Below are 19,654 nucleotides of genomic sequence, written 5' to 3' on the forward strand. Positions count from 1 at the left end.
TTTCTGAAACATTTAGTTGGGGCGGTATGGCATTCTGTGGCAATGAAAGCAAGACTATCAATGTGGGAGAGGAGGTGTGGTACAACACTAAGAAGAGCACAACTCTGGAGTTGAGCAGGTTCATTTCGAGTCCTAGTTTCTTCACTTACTTGGCCCTGTGACCCGAGGCAGCTTATCTAACCTTCAGAGCATTCACTGCCTTTTAATACTTGGAATAATTTACTTATTTCCTTTATTTACCTGCTCCTTCCCTGCAACTAGAATTTCAGCTACATGTAAGGAGGGATTTTTGGTCTGTTTTATTGACTTCTGTATCCTTAGTATCCTTAACACACAGAAGATATTTAATAAACATTTGAATAAATGAAATGCATTCCATTGTCGACCTCCAGGTTGCCAAATCCAGTGGCTCTTTTTGGCTATATTATTACTGGATTTTTTTTTTTTTTTTTGAGACGGAGTCTCGCTCTGTCGCCCAGGCTGGAGTGCAGTGGCCGGATCTCAGCTCACTGCAAGCTCCGCCTCCTGGGTTTACACCATTCTCCTGCCTCAGCCTCCCAAGTAGCTGGGACTACAGGCGCCCACCACCTTGCCCGGCTAGTTTTTTGTTTTTTGTTTTTTTTTAGTAGAGACGGGGTTTCACCGTGTTAGCCAGGATGGTCTCGATCTCCTGACCTCGTGATCCGCCCGTCTCGGCCTCCCAAAGTGCTGGGATTACAGGCTTGAGCCACCGCACCTGGCCTATTACTGGATTTTTTAGGGGGCAATATTTGGCACTGATATCCAGCAACTCTTTTGGTCCTCCTCAATTTATATACCTTTTCTAGGAAATTCTACCATAGCTTTCGCTTTAAACACCTCCTACAGGCAGATGGCTCCCAAATCTTTATCTTTGGCTCTGACCTCCCACTGACCTCCAAAACCAAGCACCCAACTGCCTACTGGGCAGCTCTACCTGGATAGTACACAAGTACTCAAAACTCGACACACCTAGAACCCATTGTTGCCTTTCTCCTTGACAGTGTCAGATTTATTCTTTCTTCTGTATTTCTTATCTCAGTGATGAACGGCCCAACTGTTTAACAAGCTACCTCAAACCAGAAACCTGAGATTCCTTCATTTTGCCCACCCTTACTGCCCTATCCAAGCAACCATCAAGTCCTATCAATCTCGTCTTCTAAATAGAGCATTTCTCAAATGCAGCTCCTCCTCTCCATCCCCACTGGCACTCCCATAATTCAGGCTACCAAAATCTCATGTGGGCATTACTGCAGCAGTCTGTTACTGGCCTCTTGGACCCACTCTTGTCCTTTTCAATTATTTTCTTTTCTTTTTTCTTTTCTTTCCTTTTCTTCTTTTCTTTCTTTTTTTTTTTTGAGACAGAGTCTCGCTCTGTTTCCCAGGTTGGAGTGCAATGGTGCAATCACGGCTTACTGCAGCCTCAACCTCCTGGGCTCAGGTGATCCTCCCACCTTAGCCTCCCTGGTAGCTGGGACTACTGGCATGTGCCACCATGCCCTGCTACTTTTTGTATTTTTTGTAGAGACAGGGTTTCCCTATGTTGCCCAGGCTGGTCTCGAATTCCTGGGCTCACATGATCCTCCCACCTTGGCCTCCCGAGTAGCTGGGATTACAGGTGCATGCTATCACACCTGCCTAATTTTTGTATTTTTAGTAGAGACAGGGTTTCCCTGTGTTGGGCAGGCTGGTCTTGAACTCCTGACCTCAGGCGATCCACCTGCCTCAGCCTCCCAAAGTGCTGGGATTACAGGTGTGAGCCACCATGCCCGGCCTCATTCTTTATACTACAGCCAGAACGCATTTCTAAGATTCCAGTTCAGACCACTGACTCCTTTGCTGACTTTTTACTGCCTATAGGATAAAATCTAAGCTCCTTAGAATGACATGCAAGGCCCTTCATGACAACTTTTCCAGCATGAAAAGCATCACTCACCCCAATCATACTGACTGCACTCCTTAGCTCTTTTTTATACTCCCATTATCCCCTCTAAAGACTATTTATTTATTTGCATATTTCTTGATACTTACTATATGCCAGACACTCAGGATACATTAGTGAACCAAACAGACAAAAGTCCCTGTTCCTATAAAGCTGAAATTCTAATTGCAGGGGAAGAGTAGACAAAGAAAGAAAATAAATAAGCAAATTATGCCAAATACTAAGAGGAGGTGAGTGCTCTGGATAAAATAAAAGCAGGGGGAACACTCTGGCCTGAGTGACGGGATAGATGGAAGTGCCATGAACTTAGATGGAGGACGCTATGGGAGAAGCAGATTGGCTTTTTGTTTTTGTTTGTTTTTTGAGGGTGGGTGAAAACATCAAGAGTTCAACTGTGCAATGCCTGTTAGCCATTCAAATGGAGACGGGGAGTTGGCCATTCAAATGGAGTTGGGGAGTCTGGAGTTCAGGGGAGAGGTCAGGGCTGGAGACATAATTAGGGAGTCATCAGTACACAGATGGTATTTAAAGCAAGGAGACCAGATGAGATCAGTTAGGGTTTGAGCCTGGGGATACTTCCACATTTAGAGGTCAAGGGAATAGTAGGCCCAGAAAAGAAGACTGAGAAGGAGCACTCAGTGAAGAAGGAAAAAGGAAAGTGTGGTGTCCAGGAAGCCGAGTGAAGGTGGTATGTCAAGGAGGAGGGAGTGGTGAGCTGCTGAGGGCCCAGTAAGATGAAGACTGAGAAGTGACCATTGGATCTAAACACATGGAGGTCACTGGTTATCATAAATAGAGAAGTTCTGGCTGGGTGCGGTGGCCCACATGTGCAATCCCAGCACTTTGGGAGGCCGTGGTGGGAGGATTGCTTGAACCCAGGAGTTCAAGACCAGCCTGGGCAACATAGTGGGACCCCTATCTCTGCACAAAATATAAAAATTAGCTGGGTGTGGTGGTGCACACCTGTAGTCCCAGTTACTTGGGGGGCTGAGGTGGGAGGGTTGCTTGAGCCTGTGAGGTTGAGGGTACAGTGAGCCACGATTGTGCCACTGTACTCCAGCCTGGGCGACAGAGTGAGTCCCTGTCTCAAAAAATAAAAGAGAAGTTTATTGGGTGGGGGAGCAAAAGTCTGACTGGAATGGATTCAAGAGAGAATGGGGCTGGGCACGGTGGCTCACGCCTGTAATTCTAGCACTTTGGGAGGCCAAGGCAAGTGGATTACCTGAGGTCAGGAGTTCGAGACCAGCCTGGCCAATATGGCGAAACCCTGTCTCTGCTAAAAATACAAAAACTAGCGGGGCATGGTGGTGGGCACCTGTAATCCCAGCTACTCAGGAGGCTGAGTCATGAGAATTGCTTGAATCTGGGAGGTGGAGGTTGCAGTGAGCCGAGATCACGCCACTGCACTCCAGCCTAGGCAACCGAATGAGACTCTGTCTCAAAAAAAAAAAAAAAAAAAAAAAGAATGGGAAGAGAAAGATTGGAGACGGTGAATATAGACAACTCTTTCAAAGAGGCCTCTTTCACAATTGTACTGTAATCATGTCCAATTTACATGTCTGTTTGTCACAGTGTTCTGTGAACTCTATGAGGTCTGGGTCTTTTTAATTTCCGTGTCTCTAGTGCCTTAACCAGCAGTTGATATTTGCAGAAAACAAATATCAAAATTCATTTCATTTCTCTCTTCACAAGATAGATGGTTCTATTTTACTAAGATGTAATGAAATAGTACAGAATATCACACATGTAGTCCATATTATTATTGCCACTACTGATACATAGCTGCTGACATTTATTGACTGCTTATGTGTCTGTTGCAGTTGAGGAAACTGAGGCTCAGGGACAGGTTAAGTGATTTGACCAAGGTCATACAGCAGGTAATGAACACATTTCATTGTTAGTTGTTTCCTGTCTCTTTCCCTCAGGACACTATGAGACCTGTGATGGCTAGGACCACATTTTACTTAGCTTTTCTCTCTTTCACCCTCCTTAAAAATCTGTAGAAGAATGAATTACAATCAGAGAAGCAGTGTGAAAACTCGATTTTACTGATTCAAACCAGGCTTTCTGGACTTCTTTTTTTTTTTTTTTGAGATGGAGCCCCACTCTGTCACTCAGGCTAGAGAGTAGTGATGTGATCTCAGCTCACTGCAACCTCTGCCTCCCAGATTCAAGCAATTCTCCTGCCTCGGCCTCTCGAGTAGTTGGGACTGCAGGTGCATGCCACCACACCCAGCTAATTTTTGTACTTTTAGTAGAGGTGGGGTTTCGCCATGTTGGCCAGGCTGGCCTCAAACTCCTGACCTCAGGTGATCCTCCTGCCTCGGCCTCCCAAAGTGCTGGGATTACGGGCATGAGCCACCTCTTTGTTGCCCCTGACCATGAAAGCTGGCTTTTTCTTGCTCTCCTTCTGATTACTAGATCTCCAAGGCCTTGATTACTTTAGGCTCTGATAACGCAGAGCCCTAAACCAGAGATCCAAATCTGAAAGGGACCCTAAGATCTTCCCTTCCAATTATTCGTTTCACAAACGAAAACCTACAACCTGGAGAAGCAGAGCAACTAAACCAAAGCCCCCAGCTGGTGCGTAGCAGAGGCAGGCCTAGAGGTCAGATGCTCTGCCTACTGGGCCACTGCAATCTGCACTCCAGGATCCTGCCTCCTGGTGACTCTGTGACCTTGGCCTCTAGGCTCCAAGGCTTTGTACTACAACTTATGCCACACCTGACAGTCACGTAACTCATGCCCTTGCAGGACACCCCACCCCACTACTGTTGCTGCACAACCCTGGCAATGCCAGTCATCATCTTGTCCAAGTTAGACTTCAGCTTCTCTCATGATCCCCAACTATACGGACATTCAATACAGCATATAGTAAAAGGCCAATTCCAACTAGTGGGTATGTATAGATGGGGAGTCGGCCTAAATGAATGAAATCTAAATTATGAAATTTTGGAAAGACACTCCATTTTATTATATATGACTGGAACTAGATTAATGAAGGGCAACCTAGTAGAGACACTTTTCAGGCCTTACTTTCATGCATGGTTGAGTGATCTGTGGAAGCCTAGGTAGAGCACGAACGTTCTGCAGGTGGGTTTCAGCATGACACACACCTGGATTGGAACCCTTGTCTCTCTACTCACTAGCTATTTGATCTTAAGCAAGTTCCTTAACTTTTCTTTTCTTTCTTTTTTTTTTTTTCTTTGAGACAGGGCCTTACTCTGTCACTCAGGCTGGAGTGCAGTGGCATGATCTTGGCTCACTGCAACCTCTGCCTCCTGGGTTCAAGCGATTCTCCTGCCTCAGCCTCCTGAGTAGCTGGGATTACAGGCACGTACCACCACACCTGGCTAATTTTTGTATTTTTAGTAGAGACAGGGTTTTGCCATGTTGGCCAAGCTGGTCTCGAACTCCTGACCTCAAGTGATCCACCCACTCGGCCTCCCAAGGTGCTGGGGTTACAGGCGTGAGCCACCGCACCCAGTGAGTTCCTTAACTTCTCTGAGCTTCAATTTCCTTATTTCAAAAATGGGAGTGATAATACCTAGCTCTTAGAGTTGCTGTAAAAATTAAATAAGACAATGAAGAGTGCCAGCAACATTATAAGTGTCAATAATGTTAGCCATTATTAGTAATAAATAGGTACTTCAGCAGGCTTTAAAAGCAGCTTCTTTAGGTTAACAGTTTAAATATCCCTATAATTATGCTATTTATATGACTAATTTGCTTACTAAGCCCTGGGTTATTAGAATTTTAGGTTGGTGGCATGCAAATCAATGCGATTTCACAATTCTTTATTTTATTTTAATGATTGTTATATCTTTCCTCATTAATCCAGCTCAAAGGATCAATATTCTATGCTTTAAAAATATAAAATGCCTGGGCGCGGTGGCTCATGCCTATAATTCCAGCACTTTGGGAGGCTGAGGCTGGCAGATCGCTTGATCTCAAGAGTTCAAGACCAGCTTGGGCAACATGATGAAACCTCATCTCTACAAAAGAAAAAAAAATTAGCCGGGCATGGTGGCATGTACCTGTAGTCCCAGCTACTCAGGAGGGAGTAGCTCCTGAGGTAGGAGGATAGACTGAGCCCAGGAGGTTGAGGCTGCAGTGAGCCAAGATTGTACCACAGCACTCCAGCCTGGGCAACAGAGCAAGACCCTGTCTGGAAAAAAAAAAAAAAAAAGAATTCTCTATCAAGGTGAGGGGTGAAACTTGAGTTATGCCTTCTCTTTAAGGTGCAGTGACAAGCAAACACAGATGATTGTGAGAAACAGAATATGAAATGGACAAGCTGAATCTCCCAGCCTGGTCGTAGTCCCAGCTACTTGGGAGGCTGAGGCAGGAGAATTGCTTGAACCCGGGAGGCAGAGGTTGCAGTAAGCTGAGATTGTGCCACTGCATTCCAGCCTGGGGAAAAAAAAGAAAATCTGTGACAAAAAAAAAAAAAAAAAAAAAAAAAAAAAAAGAATGGGAAGAGAAAGAGTGGAGATGGTACATAAATACAGACAACTCTTTCAAAGAGTTCTCTTTCACAATTGTACTGTAATCATGTCCAATTTACATGTCTGTTTTTCCTAGTGTTCTGTGAACTCTGTGAGGACTGGGTCTTTTTAATTTCCACATCTCTAGTGCCTTAACCAGCAGCTGACACATGACCGGTGCTCAATGAATGGTTTGCTGAATGAGTACATAAAATGCTCAGTATAAGAGTGGGCTGGAATTTTTAAAGCATTTTCACATAATTTTATGCATGAGTTATAAAAATGGTGGATCAAGACTTACACAGTGTAATGTAGAATCTTTGTAGAAGACAAATATCAAAATTCATTTCATTTCCCTCTTCACAAGACACTGTAGATGGTTCTATTTTACAGTAGGCAAAATGGCTAGGGGTCTTCAAAATGGCTGGATGTCTTACTTTAAAGTGTTTCCTTTAGCATTGCTCAGACTCAACCTCCTTTCTTTATTACCCTCTCAGTAAAGAACTGTTACCAAAGGGATACTAAGCCTCCTTTTCCCTTACAAAGAATCTGCCTAATCACAAGCCTTCAAGTTCCTCCTGCTAATGTAAGACTGAAATATTGAAAAGAGGAAATTATGTTCATGCAGGAAAGTAACCTCCTTATTTTGCTACCAAATAAGATGATTGATTTATCATCTGCCAGTTTCTGGTAAGAACTGTAAAAAGCCCCGAGTCATGAGTCAAGGGAATCATTCTGTAATCTAGTGCTCCCCACAGCTAAAACAAAAAGACACTAAGTAACACGAATTACATAACAGGTCAATTATAATCAACTTGTGATAAATCAAGGCCCATCTATATCCAGTCTTAGGACCTTAACAATCTTCCAAATTTCTTGACTGAACTCTACCTGCACTGCCAAGGCACCAGTGTGTATGTGGATTGTTGCAGCAGTTTTCCTAGCAATCTTGCCTTCTCCCGCTGAGAGTCCATTCTTGTACAGTGATTAATTAATTTTTTTTTTTTTTTTTTGAGATGGAGTCTTGCTGTGTCACCCAGGCTGGAGTGCAGTGGCGCAATCTCAGCTCATTGCAACCTCTGTCTCCCGGGTTCAAGCGATTCTCCTGCCTCAGCCTCCTGAGTTGCTGGGATTACAGGTGTGCACCACCACGCCCGGCTAATTTTTTTGTATTTTAGTAGAGACGGGGTTTTACCATGTTGCCCAGCTGGTCTTGAACTCCTGACTTCATGTGATCCACCTGCCTCGGCCTCCCAAAGTGCTGGGATTACAGGCGTGAGGCACTGCGCCTGGCCATGTACAGTGATTTTTAAAAATCAGATCCTTTTACTCACCTGCTTAAAACGTTTTAATGACTTTACATCACTCTTAGAATAAAATCTAAATTTCTTACTGGAGCCTACAAGCCATAGTACTAATATGGTAGTAAAGTTTAACAACTGGTTCTCTGGGGGAAAATAAAGAAAAAGGGCTGAATTGTAGCATTTACCAATTTCAACAGCGTCAGTACCCCTACTGTGGCTGATTTCAGGCTGCCAAATGTGAAGTCAACCAGCTCCCAAATTTCCTGAAATTTAACAGTCAGTTTTCCTGAGCCAGTAGGAAGTGGTTCCAGCATGCTTGTAGGCTACAAGGTCCTATATGATCTGCTCTGCCCACCTTTTTTTTTTCTTTTTAAATATTTTTTAGGTTGGGTGTGGTGGCTCACACCTGTAATCCCAGCACTTTGAGAAGCCAAGGTGGGCGGATCACTTGAGGTTGGGAGTTTGAGACCAGCCTGGCCAATATAGTGAAACACCATCTCTACTAAAAACACAAAAATTAGCCAGGTGTGGTGGTGCATGCCTGTAGTCCCAGCTACTTGGGAGGCTGAGGCACGAGAATGGCTTGAACCCAGGAAGCAGAGGTTGTAGTGAGCCAAGATCGCACCATTGCACTCCAGCCTGGATGTCGCAGCAGACTCTGTCTCAAAAAAAAAAAAAATTTTTTTTTAGCAGAGATGTGGTGTCACTGTGTTGCCCAGGCTGGAGTGGGCAACACAGGCTATTCACAGGTGCAATCCCACCTACTGATCAGCACGGGAGTTTTGATCTGCTGTTTCCAACCTGGGCTGGTTCACCCCTCCTTTGGCAACCTCGTGGTCCCCCACTCCCAAGAGGTCACCATAGTGATGCTGAACTTAATGTGGACATCTCATTAGCTTAGTGCTCTACAGTCCAGAACTCTTGGGCTCAAGTGATCCTCTTGCCTCAGCCTTCCTAGTAGCTGGGACCACAGGCATGCACCACCATGCCCGACCCTTCCACCTTTTCAACTTTATCTTGGGTCACTCTTTTGTTACCCAAGGGTCACAAAACCCTTCAACTGCGCTGGCCTTCTTTCTGTTCTCCTCTGCTTGATGATTTCCAAATTTCTATCTGTATCTCTCCTCTGAGCGACAGGATCATGTTGTCAACTACCTACTTGACATTGCCACTCAGAAGTCTACTGAACATCTGAAACTTTTTATGTCCTAATCAGAACTCTTGATTTTGCTCCACTCCAATCTTGACCGTCCTCTAGTTTTCCTCATGTCAGCAAATGGCACTGTCATCAACCTACTTGCTCAGGCCCAAAACCTGAGTTACCTTTAAGTTTTCTCTGTCTCTCACCTTTCTCTGATCTAATCCATCACTAGCCAAGTTCCAGTGACTCTAAATTTGTTTACTTTTCTTCCGTTCCACTCTCACCCTAGTCCGAGCCACCATCATCTTTTGCCCATACTACTACAACTGTTACTAGCTGGTCTACCTGCCCTTATCCCCCATCTAGCAGTCAGAGTGATTTAATCAGTTTACTCCCTTGACTTCAACTCTTCAGTGGGTCCCCCATTATCGTCAGGATAAACTCCAGGCTGTTTAATCTGGCTTACCAGGTGCTCCATGACCTGGCCTCTGCCTACTGCTCAGTCTGATCTCTTGCTGCTACCTGCATTATAATCTGTGCGTTGGATACTTTTCAAGTCTACTCCCAGTACCTCACATCGTCTCTCTTGAGGGTCAGTTTCCTTACCCATCGTTTGATCTTCAGTCTCTGCCCTCTCCAACTCATCCTCCACATTGCAGGCAAGTACCCTTCCAAACTCATCAGATGCCACCATTGCTTTGCTCAGAAGCCTTCAACAATTCCCAATTTTCTAAAGAAAACATTTTGAGAAGACAAATTCTCCAAAGAAGTTTACTAAAGACAATTTTAACAGAATTCAAAACCCTTTACAATTTGGCCCCTACCGGTTTTCCTAGTATCATTTCCCACTGCCACCCTGTGATGATTAATTTCATATGTCAACTTGGTTAGGCCACAGTACCCAGCTATTTGGGAAAACACTAGTCTAGATGTTGCTGTAAAGGCATTTTTAAGATGAGTCTGACATTTAAATCAGTAGACTTTAAGTAAAACAAATTCCTGTCCATAATGTGAGTGGCCCTCATCCAATCAGTGAGGGCCTTAAAAGAAAAAAGACTGAAGCCCCTCAAGGAAGAGGAGATTCTGCCAGCAGACTCCCTTCAGATTTAAACTGCAACATCAACTCACCCTAGTCACCCATGCCCAAGTCTGATGCTACCTCATCCTGAAATTTTTCCTGATTCCACAATTGTGTACTGCTTGTTTTCTTCCTCTTCTTCAACTTTACCTCTCTCTCTATTTATTTTTTATTTTTTGAGACGGGGTCTCACTGTGTTGCCCAGGCTGGAGTGCAATGGCACGATCTCAGCTCACTGCAACCTCTGCCTCCCAGGTTCAAGCAATTCTCTGCCTCAGCCTCCCGAGTAGCTGGGATTACAGACACCCGGCTAATTTTTTTTTTGTATTTTTAGTAGAGATGGGCATTCACCGTCTTGGCCAGGCTGGTCTCGAAATCCTGACCTCGTGATCCACCTGCCTCGGCCTCCCAAAGTGCTGGGATTACAGGCATGAGCCACTGCACCCGGCCGCAACTTTACCTCTTTTTAAAACTTTTTTTTTTTTTTTTTTTGACGGAGTCTCACTCTGTCACTGAGGCTGGAGTGCAGTGGCACGATTTTGGCTCACTGCAACCTCTGCCTCCTAGGTTCAAGTGATTCTCCTGCCCCAGCCTCCCGAGTAGCTGGGATTACAGGTGTGTGCCACCACGCTCAGCTAATTTTTGTATTTTTAGTAGAGACGGGGTTTCACCACGTTGGCCAGGCTGGTCTCGAAATCCTGGCCTCAAGTGATATGCCCGCCTTGGCCTCCCAAAGTGCTGGCATTATAGTCATGAGCCACTGTGCCCGGCCCTCTTTTTAAAACTTTTTATTATGAAAAATCTCAACCATATATAAAAGTAGAGAGGCCAGTAAAATGAACACAAAGTTCTATCACCCAACTTCAACAATTAGCTATACGTGGCCAATCTTCTTTCATCTCTACCCCCATGAGACATCATTTCAATTCATCTGACTTACATATTATTAATTAGCATTATGTTTATCTAAACTATAATTGCTCCTTAAAAATATATGTATAATAATACTGCTATCACACCTAAAAATTTATAATTCCTTAATATCATCATATATTGAGTTCAGTTAGTATTCATATTTCCTTGGTTATTTTATAATTGTTTTCCAGCTTCTGTTTGAATTGGGGCTCTCTCTCTCCATATCCTGTGCTCCCTTAGCTTTTTTTTTTTTTTTTTTTTTTTGAGATGGAGTCTCACTCTTGTCACTCAGGCTGGAGTGCAATGGAGCGATCTCGGCTCACTATAACCTCCCCATTTCCCAGGTTCAAGTGATTCTCCTGCCTCAGCCTCCCAAGTAGCTGGGATTATAGGTGCCCGCCACCATGTCCAGCTGTTTTGTATTTTTAGTAGAGACGGGATTTCACCATGCTGGTCAGGCTGGTCTCGAATTCCTAACCTCAAGTGATCCACCTGCCTCAGCCTCCCAAAGCGCTGGGATTACAAGCATGAGCCACCACACCTGGCCTCCCTTAGCTTCTCATTTAGACCTCTGCTGTGGCACACTCTACCTTATATGAGTTATCTGTGTGTAAGTCTTTATGCTCCCTCCCAGCCAGCAAGCCAATCAGCAGGCACGGGGCCTTCCTAGTCATCCTAGCTCTTCAGGATCTTTCACTCTCCATTGTACATACCAGGCACTCATTAAATGTCAAGTCAAATTCCTGTCAATATCAGTGTTACTAGTAGCTTTTCCCAAACACAGCTGTTTACTCACATAAGCTATATGGATAGTCATGAAATAAAGAAATGGCCTAGCACTGAGCGCTTGCTTTTTTTGTTGTTGTTGTTGGAGACAGAGTCTCACTGTCTTCTGGGCTGAAGTGCAGTGGCGCAATCTTGGCTCACTGCAACCTCCGCCTCCCAGGTTCAAGCGATTCTCTTGCCTCAGCCTCTTGAGTAGCTGGGATTAAAAGTGACTGCCATCAAGCCTGGCTAATTTTTCTATTTTTTAGTAGAGACAGGGTTTCACCATGTTGGCCAGGCTGGTCTCGGACTCCTGACCACAGGTGATCCGCCTACCTCGGCCTCCCAAAGTGCTGGGATTACAGGCATGAGCCACTGCGCCTGGCCCACTGATTGCTTTCTATATACTATCTCATTTAATCCTCACAAAAGCCTCATGAAAGAGGTAGTATTATCGTATTAGCTTGATTATATAGATGACAAAATGGAGTTGGTGAGAGGATAAACACCAGTCTCTAAAATCACAGACCATGACACAAAGCATCAACTTGAATCTGGGTCTGTTTGACTCAGAGCCAAGCTCCACTCCACTAAGCTCCACTGTCTCCTGATGCTCAGGACTGAAAATACTCTCTCAGCCCTTTACAGACTTGTTGCCACACATCATTGGTGGATGTGGCTGCCACAGCATGTACACTGAATGAGTTCTTTATGCCGAGACAGGAGCCTGTGCTGTGGTATGAATAAGTGCCTCTACAAGTGTCCTACTAATTGGGTGTCCAAAATACAAAGGCAAGTATGGGCTGCTGGTTGCTCCCAAAGGGCAAAGGAATGGCAAGGCTAGATCCCAGTACATCTAAACCCTTAGCCACATTAGGCTGACCACGGAAGCTTTTAAAAACCCTCAGTGACTGGGATCCATCCCTAGAGATCGCAATTTAACTGAACAGGGATGAGGGCCTGGACACTAGCACTTTTTACGAGTTCCCCAGCTGATTCTGATGTGCAGCCAGCGTTGAGAGCCACTGATGTGGACCTTCCATGGCACAAGGCAGCTCTGGGCTCAAACTCGAGTTCATCAACCTGCTGCTGACACTGAGGGTGCCTGGGAGACAAAGCACATGGGTCCTGAAGCCAGACTGTTTGGACTGAGTCCCCCCGCTTTGCCACTCACTAGCTCTGTGATGGTCGGCAAGTGCCTTTACCTTCTGGAGCTTCAATTTCCTCATCTGTAAAATGGTGTAAAAATAATAACACCTACCTTACAGAACTGCTGTCAAATGATTCAATACATGTAAATTGCTTAGAACTGTATTTGACATAGAGCAAGTGCTAAAGAATTAACCATCATTGTTGTTATTATTATTCAAACTTGTAGGAAAGACAAGTATGCTGAAGACCAAACCAACCCGCTAGATTGGAATGGCCATTCATCCAAACTGTATCTTACTAGTAAAGAGAAATGAAACATGTCAGGCAGCTTGTCACAAGAACCTGAACTTAAGTCCTCCTACACAAATCCAGGCAACTATCCCATAGCTGTCTAGTTCAGACCCACAGCTCCCAGGATGAGCACACTGGATTCTGCAACCTGGCATCATCTGAAACTATCAGAGCAGCCCGGCCTGACTTTGTTACTATCTGTGTAACCCTGGTCAAGTCATTTAGCTCCCTAAACTTTAGTCTTCTCACATGTCAAATGAGGAGACTGAAACACAATGACCTTGAAGACCCTTTCCAGATCCTGTAATCCATGCTGCTAGCCAGAATCCGTGCTCCTTCCTTCCTCTAGGACTTCAAACCTGCCATTTCTTCGGCCTTGCTAAGTCTGTCTTATTGATCAGAATAAACATCATTTCCCCAGGGAAGTCTTCTGAGACCTCCACACGAAGTCAGGAGCCTATTGAACACTTGCAGTCACCCTGTGCTTCTCCTTCATGGCACTTAACACAGTTTGTAATGACTCAGTGTATAATTATTTCGTTCATGTGTACTCCTGCCCCCAACTGCTCCATCTCATAGACTGTAAATACCGTGGGGGCAGCAACCACATTTGTTGTGTTTATGGTTTTGGCTTCAAAGCTTACCTGGTGCACAGTAGAGGTGTTTAATACATATTGAAGGAAAGAAAGAACAAACTTGCAGTAGATACAAATAAAGAACAAAGACTTAAAAGCAAAGCACTTGATTATTCCTGTGATAAATTCCTCAGAGGTCTTCCAACAGAGGCAGCATTTTTGTTGTTCAACCTTTCCATGAGTACTGAAATAACTGAACAATATTCATAAAGATGTAAAACACAGCTGGGCGTGGCGGCTCATGCCTGTAATCCCAACACTTTGGGAGGCCGAGGCGGGCAGATCATGAGGTCAGGAGATGGAGACCATCCTGGCCATCATGGTGAAACCCCATCTCTACTGAAAATACAAAAATTAGCTGTGCATGGTGGCATGTGCCTGTAGTACCAGCTACTTGGGAGGCTGAGGCAGGAGAATTGCTTGAACTCAGGAGGTGGAGGTTGCAGTGAGCTGAGATTCTGTCACTGCACTCCAGCCTGGCGACTCTGTCTCAAAAAAATAAAAATAAGAAAAAGATGCAAGACACATATGCCCTTTGACCAAAGCAAAAATTCTAGGAATTTAGCCCAACAGTCCCTAACCTTTTTGGCACCAGGGACTGGTTTCATGGAGGACCATTTTTCCACGGACAAGGGGTTGGGGGGAATGGTTTTGGGATGAAACTGTTCCATCTCAGATCATCAGGCATTAGATTCTCATAAAGAGTATGCAACCCAGGTCCCTTGCACACACAGCTCACAATAGGGTTTGCACTCCTATGAGAATCTAATGTCACCACTGATCTGACAGGAGGCAGGGCTCAGGCCGTAATGCTCACTTGCTGGCCGCTTACTTCACGCTGTGTGGGCCAGCCTGGTTCCTAACAGGCCATGGACCAGGGGTTGGGGACCCCTGTTTATCCTACAGATCTATTTGCATGTGCGTGAAAAATGTATGTAACAAGGAGATTTGTTACAGCATTGTCAGTAATAGCAGAAGACTGGAAATAATCCATATGTCCATCAATCCAGGACTAGTTAAATAAACAGTGTGTCATACTGTGGAATACTATGTCATAAATGAAAAATATGTGGCAGCTCTATCTGGATCGATGTGATATCATTTCCAAGATTTTTTTTTTTTTTTTTTTGAGACGGAGTTTCAATCTTATCACCCAGGCTGGAGTGCAATGGTGTGATCTCGGCTCGCTGCAACCTCTGCCTCCCAGGTTCAAGTGATTTCCCCGCCTCAGCCTCCCGAGTAGCTAGAATTACAGGTGCCTGCCACCACGCTCAGCTAATTTTTGTATTTTTAGTAGAGACGGGGTTTCGCCATGTTGGCCAGGCTGGTCTTGAACTCCTGACCTCAAGTGATCCACCTGTCTCAACCTCCCAAAGTGCTGGGATTGCAGGTGTGAGCTACTGTGCCCAGCCAAGATACATTTTTAGGTGGACAAAAACAGGGCACAGAAGAGTGTATGTAGTGTGCTGCTGCTGATCTAAAAACAGAAAATAAATATACAAGTTTATGTGGATCTTTGTATAGATCATCTTTGGGAAGATACAGGTAAGAAACTGCTAACAACAATATTGACTCACAGGAGAGCTGGGTGGCTAAGGACAAAGGTTAGAGAGGTTGACTTTTCAGCATATACTCGTTGCACCTTTTGGATTTTGTATCATGTGTATGTGTTACCCACTCAAAAGACAGAATACTTAATTTTAAAAGGGCATGAAGAAGGAAAGACCAGAGAAAGAAAAGGAAAAAAATTCATAGGGAAAGGAAAAGAGTCTTCGAGTTGGAGCGCACAGGAAGGAGCTCAGAACCTTCTGCATGTTATCTGGAAACAACTTGTATCTTCTGTGGATGTGGAGGACACGACCTGATGACTAAGCTGCCCAATTCACAAACCATCTGAGGACATATATGTGGGGGAGGCGGTTGTGGCAGAAGGCTCCAGTCTTTTGGCAAATCTCCAATAATCAAACAAAAAAAACCATGCCAATCATATTGGAGTAAACGAACCTTTCTGTCCTGTGAACCACATGACCCATGTTTCTCTTGGCATAGCCGGGACCCAAATAGTTGTCCTTGTACATCTGGGAAGCACCCGGGCTCTGCAGCGGGGACACTGGTATGAGTGGGTGTAGGCGGCTGCCCACCAGCAAGGCAAGCCTACAAGCTCCCCTTGGTCCCCTGTAGCGTGAATGCCTCCCGATTCAGTGGCAGGCTGGAGGGCTGACTAGCTGCTCAGAAAGCCTGCGATCACGATGGGGGAAGCAAGCAAACCACAGTAGGTTAGTATTCAGCTTGGACGGAGAGAAGAGAAACAGCCAGTTCCTGTGTGGTGATTGGGGGTGGGGGTGGGGAAACCCAAAGAGCAGCTGGGCCCGACTGCAGAAAGCAATTGCCATGCAAGTGAGCAGAGCTGCTGAGGCCCGGGTCACAGACCTGGCATGTGCTGCCTGCTGTGCCAACTTTGAGAGTGTCACCTTGCCTGGGGTTGAGATAGGGTGGGGAGGGTGAAGGAAAAGATTTGCCAGTGACAGTTCTCAGAAGGCTGGGAACATACAGATGTATGCAGTGCTTGCGCATGGAGCCTCTCTGTAAAGCCTGTTGTTACACTAACCAAACCAAAAAATTCTGTACGAACTCTCGATTCCTGTTGCTGCTCATCATTAGCTATACATATTGAGGGTCTATTGAGGTTCTGTGACCCCAGCTCATTTGTGTGTTTACAGTAATCATAGGAAGCATGAAAACGCATCTGGACTGGATTTTTTTTTGAGATGGAGTTTCACTCTGTCGCCCAGGCTTGAGTACAGTGGCGTGATCTTGGCTCACTGTACCCTCTACCTCCGTGGTTCAAGTGGTTATCATGCCTCAGCCTACTGAGTAGCTGGGACTCCAGGCACATGCCACCATGCCCAGCTAATTTTTTAATTTTTATTAGAGACGGGGTTTCGCCATGTTGGCCAGGCTGGTCTGAAACTCCTGGCCTCAAGTGATCCGCCCACCTCGGCCTCCCAAAGTGCTGGGATTACAGGCATGAGCTGCCGCACCTGGCCTTGGACTGGCTTTTATGGTTCTAATCAGGCCTTCCATGCTGTGCACAGATTTTGAAGTGATGCTTCAAGAACAATAAACATGGCATCTTAGCATTATTGAGAGTACTTATTACGGACCTGGCTCTGCATTTGCACTAAACGAATTTAGTCTTTCCTGCAAGTAGATGAGGTAGGCACCATTCTTACCCTCAAAACAGATGAGGAAGATGAGGCTCAGAAGGGTTATGTGGTGTACACAAGTTCAAGCGGGAGTAAGGGGCAAGGATGGGATCCAAAGCCCACGCTGTTACCCACTGAGCTAGTCTGCCCATTACAGCCTCAAGAGGAACACAGCCATCATAGGCAAATAAGCGACAGCTCTGCAGAAAAAAGGAGGTGAAAATTGGTGCTTCCTGTGAATGTTCCCAGCCAGCTGCGGGTCCTCCCTGTTGACAGCAGACCTTTCCTGGGACCTTTCTCTCCCTTTCCCTTACCTCCCTCTTCACCTCCACTTTGAGGTGGGGAGTGAGGGTGGGAAGATCCTATCTTAGGTGCTGTTACTGTTTAGCTGGAGTTCAAAGAAGCCCGCTCAGCACAGGGTGGTCATTTTGACTCCCAGATCTTTATCTGTTCCAAGGAATAAGCCAGCTCCGGTCAGGTGAAGAGGACAGAGTGATTTTACACTCAGTGGAGTTAGGAAGGCTCTTCCCCATGCCTTCCTTGCCTTCCCTCCAGGGACTAGTCTCGTTTCCATGCTCTACAGCTGCCATCCCTAAAGTATTTCGGGCACTCTATATCTTCTGAAAAAAAAAAGGGTGGGGGGGAGACTTTTCCTTTCCTTTCACTTTAATAGTGATGCTCATACAGAGCCACCTTGCCTAGATATCTACCTATATTTGAAAAGCATCTTTTTTTTTTTCTGACTGCTAACGCAATGCTACTCAGTTAGAAGAATTTGGTTCACAAAGGGGCCAGACCTGAAAGTAAGATGACAGCAGGGACAGTTGAAAATACAGCAAACTAAAGGTAAGGCTGCCCTCCTCTCCCACTACCCTGAAGGCTCAGAACCTAGCAGTGTTTGTACCTCTGGACAGGTAATTTGACTCTGTTAGGAAAACAGAACTCTGTTCCTACTGAGAGTAGATGCTGTGCCAACCGGGAAATACTGAAGTAGGCAGAAAACCTGGAACTTTGTTAGCACCTCCTCGCAGGGATAGTTACAACAATTTACTCTCCCATTCTGGGGCTTTGCTTCTGCTCCCTGCCCTGCTCGCTGTGGTAAGCGGGCTTTCTTCCCAGTCCCTCTGAGCAGTTGTCGTTCAAGGCTGGCCAAAGGCCTGTGGCTACTGAATGGTCTATGCCTGTGGCTCACTGCTCATTATGGCTTCTCAAGTCAAAACCACAAGTAGGGCTTTCCATTGCCAGACTGCCAGGGACTAAAGCAGGCCCCAGGACAGCCCAGTTTTCCAAAGATTTTTTTTCTCTCTCTAACTCGAGTTAACCATTCCCTGCCCAAAGCCAGGCTCATTATGCTCTGAGTGTTTGTGTCCTCCCAAAATTCATCTGCTGAAATCCTCACTCCCAGGGTGATGGTTTTAGGAGGCAGGGCCTTTGGGAGGTGATTAGGCCATGGAAGCAAAGCCCTCATTGAATGGGATTAGGGTCCTTTTAAAAGAGATGCAAGAAAGCTAGCTCCCCCTTCCACCATGTGAGGGCAAAGCAAGAAGGCTCCAGGAAGCTGGCCTTTGCCAGGTATCAAATCTGCCTTGACCTTGGACTTCTCAGTCTCCAGAACGGTGAGAAATACATTTTGGTTGTTTATAAGCCATCTAGTTTATGATATTTTGTTATTGCAGCCTGAACGGAATAAGACAAGACTCTGGCCTGTCAGTTTCTGAGCTTGCAAAGTATTGATTTTCTCAACTCCTCTTGCACTGAGGCTGTGGACTCCCAATATCAAGGTTTGCTTTCCTGCTCCCTCATCCTCTAGTCCGGCACCTGGGGCAAGGGAACTGAAGTCGAAATGATTCGATTACCTCGCCTACAGGATTAGGCTCCTGTACTCTTGGTGAATAAGGAAGGGCCTGAGGAAGGAGAGACATAGGTTCAAGTCCCAGCTCCGCCACTTACTTACTAGCTATGTGATGGCTGGATAAGTGACTTACACCTTGTGCCTTGTTTCCTCATCTATAAAACAGGAGTACTAAGAGTACTTATTTCATAGGGTCAATAAAGACAGTTAAATGGAATAAACGGCCTTGTACACATTAAATGACCAATAAGTGGTAGTTATTATTATATTATTTTCTTTCTTTTTTTTTTCCCTCAGAGGAAAGCATGAACGCAGTCCTCCACTACCACAAATTATGCAGTCGAGTTTCCCACATTTGGGGAAATCGCAGGGGTCAGCACATCTGGAGTGCAATGGATAAGCCTCGCCCTGGGAAAATCACCTTCATGATCACGGTATCTCGCCTGCCAGGTAAGTATATATTATTATAATTTCTTAATCGCAGGGAAGGCTTTCTTGTCATCACTTCCCTTAACATAGTTTGCCCCCATCCTTATCCCTGACAAAAACCTCCCCAACAAAGTACAGCATAGATTTACATGCATTCATTCAGATCTGGTCACATTTACAGAAAGCAATCAACTAACAAAATACAGTTGACCTTTGTTTTTCTTTTTTTTTTTTTTTTGAGATGGAGTCTTGCTCTGTTGCCCAGGCTGGAGTTCAGTGGTGCAATCTCAGCTCACTGCAACCTCCACTTTCCGGGTTCAAGTTATTCTCCTGTCTCAGCCTCCTGAGTAGCTGGGATTACAGGCAAGGGCCACCATGCTGGGATAATTTTGTATTTTTCGTAGAGATGGGGGTTTCACCATGTTGGCCAGGCTGGTCT

General features: G+C 45.3%; 1 protein-coding gene and 1 non-coding gene across 3 annotated transcripts in view; both read right to left on the reverse strand.

Annotated features, from left to right (window-relative positions):
* The window catches only part of SLC25A43 (solute carrier family 25 member 43), a 48,665-nt gene that overhangs the window by 3,810 nt on the left and 25,201 nt on the right, over positions 1 to 19,654 (reverse strand). The window lies entirely within an intron of this gene.
* LOC116272296 lies at positions 19,081 to 19,244 on the reverse strand. Its single transcript, XR_004181009.1, has one exon. It is a non-coding gene; the product is annotated as a U1 spliceosomal RNA (small nuclear RNA).

This window comes from Papio anubis, chromosome X, assembly GCF_008728515.1.
Source record: "Papio anubis isolate 15944 chromosome X, Panubis1.0, whole genome shotgun sequence".
In the NCBI taxonomy this organism is placed as follows: Eukaryota; Metazoa; Chordata; class Mammalia; order Primates; family Cercopithecidae; genus Papio; species Papio anubis.